This window comes from Setaria italica, chromosome IX (assembly GCF_000263155.2).
Source record: "Setaria italica strain Yugu1 chromosome IX, Setaria_italica_v2.0, whole genome shotgun sequence".
NCBI lineage: Eukaryota > Viridiplantae > Streptophyta > Magnoliopsida > Poales > Poaceae > Setaria > Setaria italica.
In genome coordinates this window covers 3,424,943-3,435,723 of record NC_028458.1, presented here as the reverse complement: position 1 = coordinate 3,435,723, position 10,781 = coordinate 3,424,943, and the positions used below count along the sequence as shown (strand labels likewise).

At 48.0% G+C, this 10,781-nt stretch overlaps 1 long non-coding RNA gene across 1 annotated transcript; it reads right to left on the bottom strand.

Moving 5' to 3' along the window:
* Positions 1–4,408: 4,408 nt before the first annotated feature.
* On the bottom strand, positions 4,409–5,211 carry LOC111255745. Its single transcript, XR_002675655.1, has 3 exons — positions 5,105–5,211; positions 4,560–4,609; positions 4,409–4,460 (listed from the first exon to the last, which is right to left on the bottom strand). It is a non-coding gene; the product is annotated as an uncharacterized LOC111255745 (long non-coding RNA).
* Between the last annotated feature and the right edge of the window lie 5,570 nt (positions 5,212–10,781).

The window sequence follows — 10,781 nt, the reverse complement described above, 5'->3', positions numbered from 1 at the left end:
CGATCGTGCAAGCTCGCAATGAAAGAAAACGTTGTAAGAAGGGAAATAATGCATGTGTTTTTTCTCCACAATTTGTGCTGTATAAGTTGGCACTGGCAGGACGATGGCCAGCCGTATCCATTCGAAAGGTCTCCGCGGGAAATTAACTCTTTGTTGGAGGAACACAGAAATTAACTGTAACATGTGAAAAGAAAAACAAAGAAGCAGCAAAAAGAAAAATAAAGGCTGACTCTTCTGCACCCCCAAACGCCCACACGGGATTCGTCCCCGTCCTCCAGTTTGACTACTCTACTCCACAGTCCACACCCCCCTTCCCCGTCTCGCACAGAGAACAGAACAAGCTTCAAGTTCCCCCCGGCGCCACCAAGCAAGCGTCCCGTCCTCGGCTCCCCGCGGCTCGCACCAACCCAAGCCCCCAAATAATCGTGACCCAAGGTGCGTCCGCATCCCTGTCCCTCTACCGTCGGGCGCTGGCGGCGCCGCCACGACGACCTCCGCTCCCTCGCTACCGGCTACGACGCCCGCTACCTCATGCACCGGTACAGCGGCGTCGTCTCCGCATCCCAAGGTGAGGTGCGGCAGGCTGCGGGCGAGGTGCCGAGGGTCGAGGCCTCCGCTATATCGTGATGCTCGGCGGTGGCTGAAGCTGAAGGCCTCGTCGTTATTGGCTGTCCCGGTGGTCAGGTGGTGCTTGGCGGCTGCCGCGGGAGTCAGCGGATACGTGGTCATGGAGGTACATGGAAGCTATACCGCAGGATCGACCACAGTGATAGTGAAGAGGGAGATGCGCCATCGGCAGGACCTGGATTTGACGTCGGGTGCATTCTCTCCAAGGTGGTGTTATGCTTACTTTCAGATTTTGTCTGAATTCTTTATGAATCAAAGATTCTGTCTAATTTCTCAACGTCAGTGAATCCTTTGCCTGTTTAATGCCTCATACACTAGATGCAACGTCCTTGATCAAAAGTCTGAGTGATGCCTCATTCTAAATGTTGACTCGATGCCTTGCCTGCTAAATGCAATGCCTTTGCTCAGAAGTCAGGTGACGCCTAACCCTCAGAATTAATATTTTTTTGTTATCATGTTTCATGCTTGACTGTTGATTATTTGTTAATTCCCTATAGGTGACAATATTGCTTCCCCGTTGAAGTTATTGCGGAGAAATAGGGTAGAGAAGGTTATTGAGTACATTAGCGTGATGTGTGATCCTTGTACTGTCATGGGGGGGTGGATTTTCTCAGAACTGTGACTGAATTTAATCACAGTCAGGTGATTCTGCTGGTGACGTCTTTAGCACCAGTCATGTAGAAACTCGACAAGACATTACCAAACATAGAAAGGAGGCTAAGCACGGCAAAAACACATTTCCCAGTTCAACTTTTTTTTTTTAATAAAAACTGCAAGTCCTGTGTTAGAAACTACAGCTACATGCATCTGACAGTAGAAGATAAACTGAAGATGGGCTACGGCAGCTCCACCATCATATAAACAATAACAAGGATTCAAGGAAGCTAAACCAGTAGACGACATCACAACAAGGAAGCTCTCAGTCGCTGACTCCCACCTGCTCCCTGTTTCCCTCTTTCTGCAGAACAGACCATTGGTGTAGCCATACCCAAGCTGAAATATAGGAGCAACAGGATCATCAGGCAGCTGATGCTGAACACAAGCATGATTCTATGCCTTCGCCTGGGTCATAGAACCATCAAGAATGATTGTAGATTGATGGTTAGCTAGCAAATCTTAGGAAGAATTATAGGTTACATAAGAGATATAAAAGATCAAGCTGTACTTTCATGTGAAGAAGAGATATAACACGTTCATATTGTAGGTGTATTGGATGAGCGTGTTATGTTTAGCGGGAAAAGGAACAAGCGAAGATATGAAAGCTGGTAAGTGCTACTTACTCTTGAAATCTAAAGTCATCGTTCCTGGTTACTGAATGTTTTGTATTGACCAAATTATATTTGGGCCATTTTGCACTCGGTCAATATTTTGCAATTAAATATGCTTAACACAGTTCAGATTCTTATTCATTTTGGATGGTGTGTTTTTGTAGCTAATTATAGCCAGGCTTCATGGAGTGCCTAAATTGTTTCTACATGCAATGGGTGTGTTGTTTTGACATTTTCTTTTGTCTTACTAACTGAATTCTCCATTTTATCTGTTGTTTTCATGTCCTAGGAACAAAACTGCTACATTGTGGGGAGGGGAGGCCCATACATAAATTTTATAAAACCATGCAGAAAACTGTAGATATGCAAGTGATAGAACTGAGACCAGTCCTGAACAAAAGAAGTACCCAATTTATCATAATCAGGAAAGAACTATAATGCCAACACTTGGGCAGGTGAAGTATAAGATAATTTGTTATTGTGATTCCAAATCGATCAAATTTGTGGTGACAGTTGCTGGAACGGTGGAGTTGGGTAAGGACGTGGTGGTGGCAGCAACCCAAGTAGACCTAATAACTTTTGGTCTCAGCTCCAGGAGCTTGAGAAAGAGAAAGAGGTACTTTCCCATAGTTTTCCTTTGTGCTAGTTATCATTTCTCATGGTTGATCACTGACTAATTCTAAGCTCGGTAATCCCTATGGGTACAAATATTGTTTCCCTTTTGAAAATTGGTCATTGGAGAGCAAGAGGTTGGACTCCGGAGAACACCATTCAAATCCATGGAAATACCTAGTTAAGCTATGGGCAAGGCAATGGAATGCCTAGGTACGCCGTGGGCAAGTTGCCTTGCGCACAAGTGAATATTTTTACTGTTCTGAGGCTTATGACCATAGCATTATCAAGGCAAAACATTTTGCATCAAGCTATTTTGCTCTAACTTAAAATGCAAATGTCATACATAGCTCACATAGTCTCATTCTCAGCTTGAAGAGTTTGGTGGTCAACTCTACTTAAGATATCATGGACGCCCTGGCCTGATGCAAGAAAGGAGCAGGTTCGGCCATGTCACCTGCAACATATCAGCATCTGAACAAGCCACTAGCTCACTGCACATGGAGTTGTAACTTGTAACCTTGGATTTATTCCATTGAACAAGCTGATGACCTACTAAATTGTTTGGCATAATTACCACATGAAATGAAGTGTCCCTTACACCATATTTGAAATATTCATTCTCGATTATTCAGGCTGAGGTCAATATCAGCAATATGACAAAAATAAGAAATAGTGTTCGAGTACCAGACTGAGTTGGAAGCCAAAATACAGAAAGATGAAAAAAAAGAAGCGATAATGTTCAAGTAGCAAACTGACTTGGAAGCTAAAATCCAGCAACATTAAACTCAAAATCACATCTAAGGCTCGCTGCTAGCTAATCAGTCCTCATCCATATCATTGCTGCCATTCTCCAGGTCTAAGTCTTCCTCTTCCATGTCACTGAAAACCATTTCTTCGTCTGTTGTCCAACCCTCATCATAGTCACCAGGGTTAGGAACAGGAGGCTCATTCACAGAGTGAGCTAGGTTCCCTGGGTTCTCCCCATTCAGCAGCAACTCTAACCGCCAAACATACCTTAACATCTCAGTAGGCTGGAAATCAAAACCCATTGTGTCTCCAGTCGCCCACAACCTAATTCTCTCATGAATGGTAAGATTGGAACCGAAGCCCAGGATGTGGAATTCAGGGTTGAGGTCACGTACGGCACCAATACGGTCCACCATGGTGATACCGTTCCAGTAATATGTGCCCGGAGGCAGTGGTGGAAGCTGGGCAAGTCCATTCATGTAGTCATCATCATCATCTTCATCATCATCATCATGTGCTGGATCATAGTTAAGATCGTCTTCATCGTCCTCCTCTTCCTCCTCGTCCTCTTCATCATCTTCATCGTCATCCTCTTCCTCCTCTTCATCTTCATCGTCATATTCATCTTCATCTTCATCTTCATCGTCATATTCATCTTCATCATCATCATCATCATCATGACCTTGCGTAGCTCCAGTACCACCACCACCAGGTTCCTGATCATCGCAGGTTCCGGTTCATAACTTGGATCAGCTTCAAGATTATCACTTTCACTACTTGGATCAGACAGCTCCATATATTCCAGCCAAGCTACATATAATAAGTCGTCATTAATGTTCAGTAACAACTAATGTAACAACTAAATAAGAATACCGAGTAATACCTTGGTTGTCTGATAGGGAATGTATTGCATCAACTAGCTGCCTCTCCATGGCCTTGTCACCTGACTCTATGAGATGTATGAAGTTCTTTTCCATCTTCTGTAATTCTTTCTTTACTGTTCATGGTATACAATAATTATACAAACATGTCAGAGTCACCATATTACACAGATCCACATTTATTTATGATAGCAAGCGAATATGAAAACATAAGTTGAATGGTTACAGTTGAATGCATCCATATCTTAAACAAAGGCATGTATGACGTACCTTCAGACAGCTTCAATTTACCAAAGGACTCCACTATATCTCCTGTTCCATCCTGATTAAGTAATGAGTAATATTAGCTTACCACCAGACATATAGTTATTGTCAATATGCATCCTAGTGCCTTAACACATATTAGAAAGTGGCAACCAACCTGAGGGAACTTTTGCTTGTCGTTGATTTTAGGAACAAAGATTTGCATACCTACATAAGAAATGCAATACATGAACTTCTAAGTTTATAAAATAAATGAACAAGAAAAGCTCACTGTAGTATTACAATGCAAGCAAAAACTGCACATGGTTCCTGTTTGGTGCTATTAGTGACTTTGACCAAAGTTTTCTATAGGTGAAAAATCCATTTATGAAAGCAGTATGGACATACATTTCTTGCATATGCATGAAAGCCCTTTTTGGATGTTTCCTTTTTTTCTAAAAAAATGAAAGAAATTAGTACTACAACTGCCAACATAACCTTGAACTCCTCTCTGAACCCATTACATTTGCAATAGACCTCACCACACAACAAATTTGTCTGATACAAACTCAACCGCACAATTGTAATTGTGATTGCGGCCTAAAATGTTAGGATTCATTTTTAAAACGCTAGAGATTCAAACTGCCACTGGCACCAAAAAGTTGAAACCCGTAAGGCTACTTAAACTGTAAGAATCATGGAAATCACAGGGGTAAACGGTACCTTTAGCAGAGTCCACACCATTACCACTCGTAGCACCGTCCGGTTGACGGTAGAGGTTGAGTGGCTCACCAGCTGAGGGTGAGCGATGGACACCGTGTCGGCTGGCGCCCTCCGCTCCGCAGCGGCCGGGCAATGAGTGCGAGCGTGCACGCCTGACGATCTCGCCGTAGTCGTCGCCGTCAGGGGTCGTGCCCACTCGCCATGAGAGGGTAACGCCTGGATGGTCTGCCTGGTTGAAGGTACGGCGGTGGGTGAGGTACAGAAGGCAGCCACCCTTGTAGACGCCGACGAGGTCATCCCTGGAAGCCATGGTGTCTTCAGCAGCAGCCGGGCGCGGGGTGGCCCCGCGGGGGTTCACGCACAACACGGCGGGAGGCGCGCGGACTGCGGGCAGGCGAGCCTGACGAGGAGCAGGCCTCCTACGGTCGGAGACGACGCGGAGGCGGCGTCCACTGCGTGAAGACGGCTCGCCGACGCCGCGGCTGAGGTAGTCGACGAGGGGGGAAACGCGAGACAGCTCGCCGGCAGGGAGCAGGACCCGCTCATGGCGAGGACGGTTGGAGATGTCGCCGATGAAGCTGCGGAGGGCGCCGCCGTCCTCGTAAACTTGAAGCTGTAGAAGCCCGTCGGAGGACGATGACGCAGCCGGGCGCGGGGTGGCCCCGCGGGGGTTCACGCACACCACGGCGGGAGGCGCGCGGACTGCGGGCTGGCGAGCCTGACGAGGAGCAGGCCTCCTACGGTCGGAGACGACGCGGAGGCGGCGTCCACTGCGTGAAGACGGCTCGCCGACGCCGCGGCTGAGGTAGTCGACGAGGGGGGAAACGCGAGACGGCTCGCCGGCAGGGAGCAGGACCCGCTCATGGCGAGGACGGTTGGAGATGTCGACGATGAAGCTGCGGAGGGCGCCGCCGTCCTCGTAAACGTGAAGCTGTAGAGGCCCGTCGGAGGACGATGACGAGTCACTGACCCCATCGCGCCCTACACGCGGTAGCGAGGACATGGCCGGAGTTGGGAGAGGAATGATAGTGGTGGATTGGTGGTGGCGGTGGTGGTTTGGTAGTGGTGGATTGGCGGTGGCGGTGGTGGTTTGGGGTTTTTCCAACGCAGTTGGGAGTAATCCTGGCCAGAAGGGGAGAAGAGGTTTTGTAATGGAAGAAGGCGTGACGGCGTGCCGGCTGGCAGTGCAATGGCTTATGCAGATGAGCCCTACCTTTTAGATTATTTACGAGTTAGTCCTCCCAAGAATAGTACTTTCATGCTTATTGGAATTCCTAAAAAGACAGGGTAGGTTGGATTGTTATGTTTCTCCGGGCTCTCACCCATGCTTTTCGTCCAAAACGGACAAAATTAGAGATCACGCTTTGCGGACGTGTGGGTAGGGCCTACAAGCCTCTGCCGCGAAATGCGGGAGCTGGGAGATGCAGGTGGGACCTACCAAGAAGGCATCCCCTTCTCGACTTTCTCCTCCAACATGTCTTTGGTAAAAAGTTGTTACCGGGGGGAAGATGGAGATCAGTCTGGCTACTGCCCACACGAGGTGAGATGGCTTAGGCTTACTGCGTGCGTAAAAAAATCTTCGATTCACGATCTGCTAGCGGAAATGTTAGTATGCTTATTTGTAACCATCAAGTCGAAAAGCCGTGAATGAAATGTAAAATGTTGGACTCCTAGACTTCCTGAACAATTGAGTGGTCCGTTGGAACTTGGAACGGGGGAACAGCGCATTGCGTTCCAAGCTATCGAATTCCATCCGAGCCAGCGCGCCGCACCCATGGTAAAATCTACGTACTGGAAGTCTGGCTGGCATCTTTTTTTTTTCACTAGGGAATACTTTATACTGGTACTTCGTATGGCTTCAGTAACTGCACGGTAAAAGTTTTACTCCTCAGGTTGTAAAAGTTCCTGGTAAAATATTTCCACTGCTCCATGTTACAGTAAAACTTGAAACTACTGTGCAGTGTGCACGGCGGTCACGGTCATGCGGGCCCTCACCAGACAGATCAGGCATGCACTTCTACCCTCTAAGGCCATGTTTAGTTACTCCCAACTCCCAACTTTGACACTATGCAAAAAGAAGATTCCCCATCACATCAAACTTGCGGTACATGCATGGAGTACTAAATGTAGATGAAATTAAAAACTAATTGCACAGTTTTGTTGTACTTTGCGAGACGAATCTTTTGAGCCTAATTAGTCAATATTTGACAATAATTCACAAATACAAACGAAACGCTACAGTGTGCTACAGTGCTGTAACAGTAATTTGGCACCTCCCAAATTCCCCAACTAAACACGGCCTAAATTAAAACTTGGTCAATGACAATTGGGCCCGGTCTGGGCACACTGGCCGAGAGGACAAGCCGGCGAACCCCGATTGGTCGTTGGAGGAGCTTTCGTGTCCGCCAAGGCGACGGGTAGAAGAGCAGGCGCTGTAGCCTGCAGGCCAGGCGGCCAGGCCTTTTGGCAGGAGTAGGTGTAGCCGTATACAGCTTGTAGCCTGTACTCCCTCCTGCTTTTGCAAGTCTTGTTTGAAAAGAAAAACATAAAAAAAGTGAACACAACTTTTAGTAGCGAGAGCACGAGAGGGGCACCTCACGCATCCACCGCGTCACGCGGAGATATTTCTTCCAACGGTTAGATCGGGATACAACGCTCAGGATTGCTCCACGCGTTTACATTCCGTTCCGTGCACGCTCCGGTGCTCAACTCAAAGAAGTGAGTGGCAATGTAACGTTGCATGCAATCTAGCCGGTGTTCAGTGATTCGATATGATCTTTGCGATTTTATACATACTCCAGCGTAAAGACTAAATTCTGAAAACTGGGTCAAAAATTCCGTCAGAAAGTAGCACGGATCTTGCACAATTTTTTACCGACCTCTTGAATTTCTTTTTGACCGCTGACAACTCGAGATTCTAGTGTCAATAGCCTTGGTAGTACAGTATTTTGGAATTGTATCCCTGGTTGCTGGTATAGCACTTTACATACTAGGCAAATGTGGCATGGCAAGTTATATTACCGTACGACCTTAGGGTGATCTATACCAAATACCTATACCTATCGAGGCCATCGATGGCTCGATGCGTATGTCTTTTCATACAATCATAAAATTATGCACTGTACAAGAAAAGTCAATTCACCACATTGGTGCGACACGCCCGTCACCGTGAAAGTCGCGAACTCGCCCAAACCACCAGCCAGCCAGACAAACGGGCGAAGAGGCCTGGAAAGAAAAGCACAAGTATAAACTTTCATCAAAAAAAAAAGAAAGAACGAAAAAAGAAAAGCACAAGTACAGGAGGACCCCATCTCATACAGGCTCGTTTGGCATTTCTCCTCTGCCAACAATGTCAGGAGTCAGGACCATCCAAGAGACAGTCTGGGCACCGGGGGTTTGAATGCAAAAATGCGTACTGTAACAAATTTCGCCTCCGGGTCAGGGCTCACCTTGAGCCTTGATCTTGATGCGTGGATATTCTTAGCAAGAAGTTCAGATTACATCTCTTCCCATGATCTAAATTTCAAACCTCAACTACAAACCCGTCTAATTGACCCCTCAAACTGCGCAAACCAGGCACGTGACATACGCCCTCCCCTCCGCCTCGATGCCCCTATCCATCCAAGGTGGTTTGTCGCCCACGACCGGCAAAGACCGCCATCATTGCTCCTGATGTCACTCGCCGCCGCCATGGGTGGGCGGACGCTACCGTCATTGCCTATCACGCAGCTGTGCCACTAGTAGGGCTGCCGTCGCGAGTTGGGCGCAGCCATGCTGCGTCCCGCTGCCTACGTAGCAAGCCGCCGTAGTCGTCGGCCTCGGGCTGAGCCGGCGATCAGGAGGGTCCTGTTGCAGCTGAGGAGCAGCTGCAGGCCCCCAATCCAATCCTTTGTTTTGTTGCAACATATTCCTCCTCCTCTATTTTACTTTCTTCCTCCTCTTCTCCCCTCCTCCTACTCCTAGGCCCCAATCCAATCCAACGCTGGGCAAATGTAACAACCGTACCCAGGCACACGTACGTGGACGACCAATCCCCAATTGCCATTGATTCCTTTCTAGCTATCGTACTGGCCTAAGTTAGCGCGTCCCATGTGCCTGCGTCCGCCACCGCCTTGCCATGGCGTGCCGGCCGCCGGCCCCTTTGCATCGGAACACGCGAACACATGGCGGCGGCGTTGCCCTGTGGGCTATGGTTTACTACTTGCTTGGGGCTTCGCCGGTCGCGCGCAGTGTTGGACAGGATGAAAGCGACGTACGATGTGGGGCTAGGGGCTTCACGCCTCAGTGCCGTGCAGCGTTCGCGCGCGGTGGCTCCGGACCTCCGGCTTGATCTTGCACGCAGCACTGCTAGAGGGAAAGGGTAGCGGCGACGCTGCAGGGAGGGGAGAGGGAGGCGACGACTCTATGGATTGGGAGGGAAGAGAGAGATGAGGAAGGGACAAGGGCATAGGGGCTGGTGCATTAGCTGAGAGAGAGGAGGGAGAGGGGTGGGTCCCACAACCACATCAGCTAAAATTAGCATAGAAACCACCTTGGGATGGATAGGGCCATAGGGGGGCATCGAAACCGGGCTCGGGGTCGCGTGCCTGGTTTGCGCAGTTTGAGGAGGTTAGTTAGACGGATTTGTAGTTGGGGGTTGAAATTTAGACCACAGGAAGAGATGAGGAGTGTAATATGGACTTCTTCCATATTCTCCGGCTCTGCTTTTTGTTGGCCAGCCACTCCAAGTTTGGGCTTTCCCTTCATCGCTCATCCTGCGCATGAAGCGTGCTCTTTTAAAACGCATTTCACAAAGCGTAGTGTGAGGAAGCTAACCACGAAACTAGCTTTGTCATCGTAAATGGTTCGTGACAAAAACAATTGAAGCGTTCATCCTGCAACAGGTCTTACCATGCAAAACCCACCACCATCACTATTTTTTGACATGCCTTCTATATGGTCAGATATGATGACCGGTGCTTTTGAAACTTCCAATCGATCAGTGCGAACACACGTGAATACACATAACTGCAACTTCAGCTCTAGAGGAGCCTACGATGCTATGAACTGTGACAATATCCAAAACCCAAACGCCTACCGACACTGGCAAAGGTTAAATTCTTTGGCTGGCTTCTGCATCATGGGCGACTAAAAGTCGTGCGTATCTCTACCATCAACACATTCGGGACCTGAGGAATCCAACTGCGAACAATGTCGAAGAGACCTTGAGACAAAGGAACACATCTTCATTCATCAATGTCCAAGCGCTAAGAATGTGTGGTCTCTGGTCGGAATCCTCTACCCCAACCTAGAGAGCACAAAAGACCGCAGATTGTGGGAAAGGAACTCTCCCTCCCGTAGCGTCCACTTGGATGTGATGCTGCTACTGCTTTGGCATATTTGAAAAGCACGAAATGCCTTGATCTTTGACCATAAATTCCTATCATCATGTGATGTTATCCGCCAAACGATCAGCAATCTGGACACCTGGAACTGTGGGTACAAAAGAAACAAACCTCACCCTGGTTGTTGGCGTGACTACCTTCATACTCGTTTGTAATCTTCATCCTTTTTCGCACCTTGCAAACTCATCCTAGTATGGTAGGATATACATTTTGTAATGAGCCAGATTCTTTGGATCAATGGAAAATAGTAGGTGGGGATCTTCCCCATGTTCTTCGAAAACAAATATGGTCTA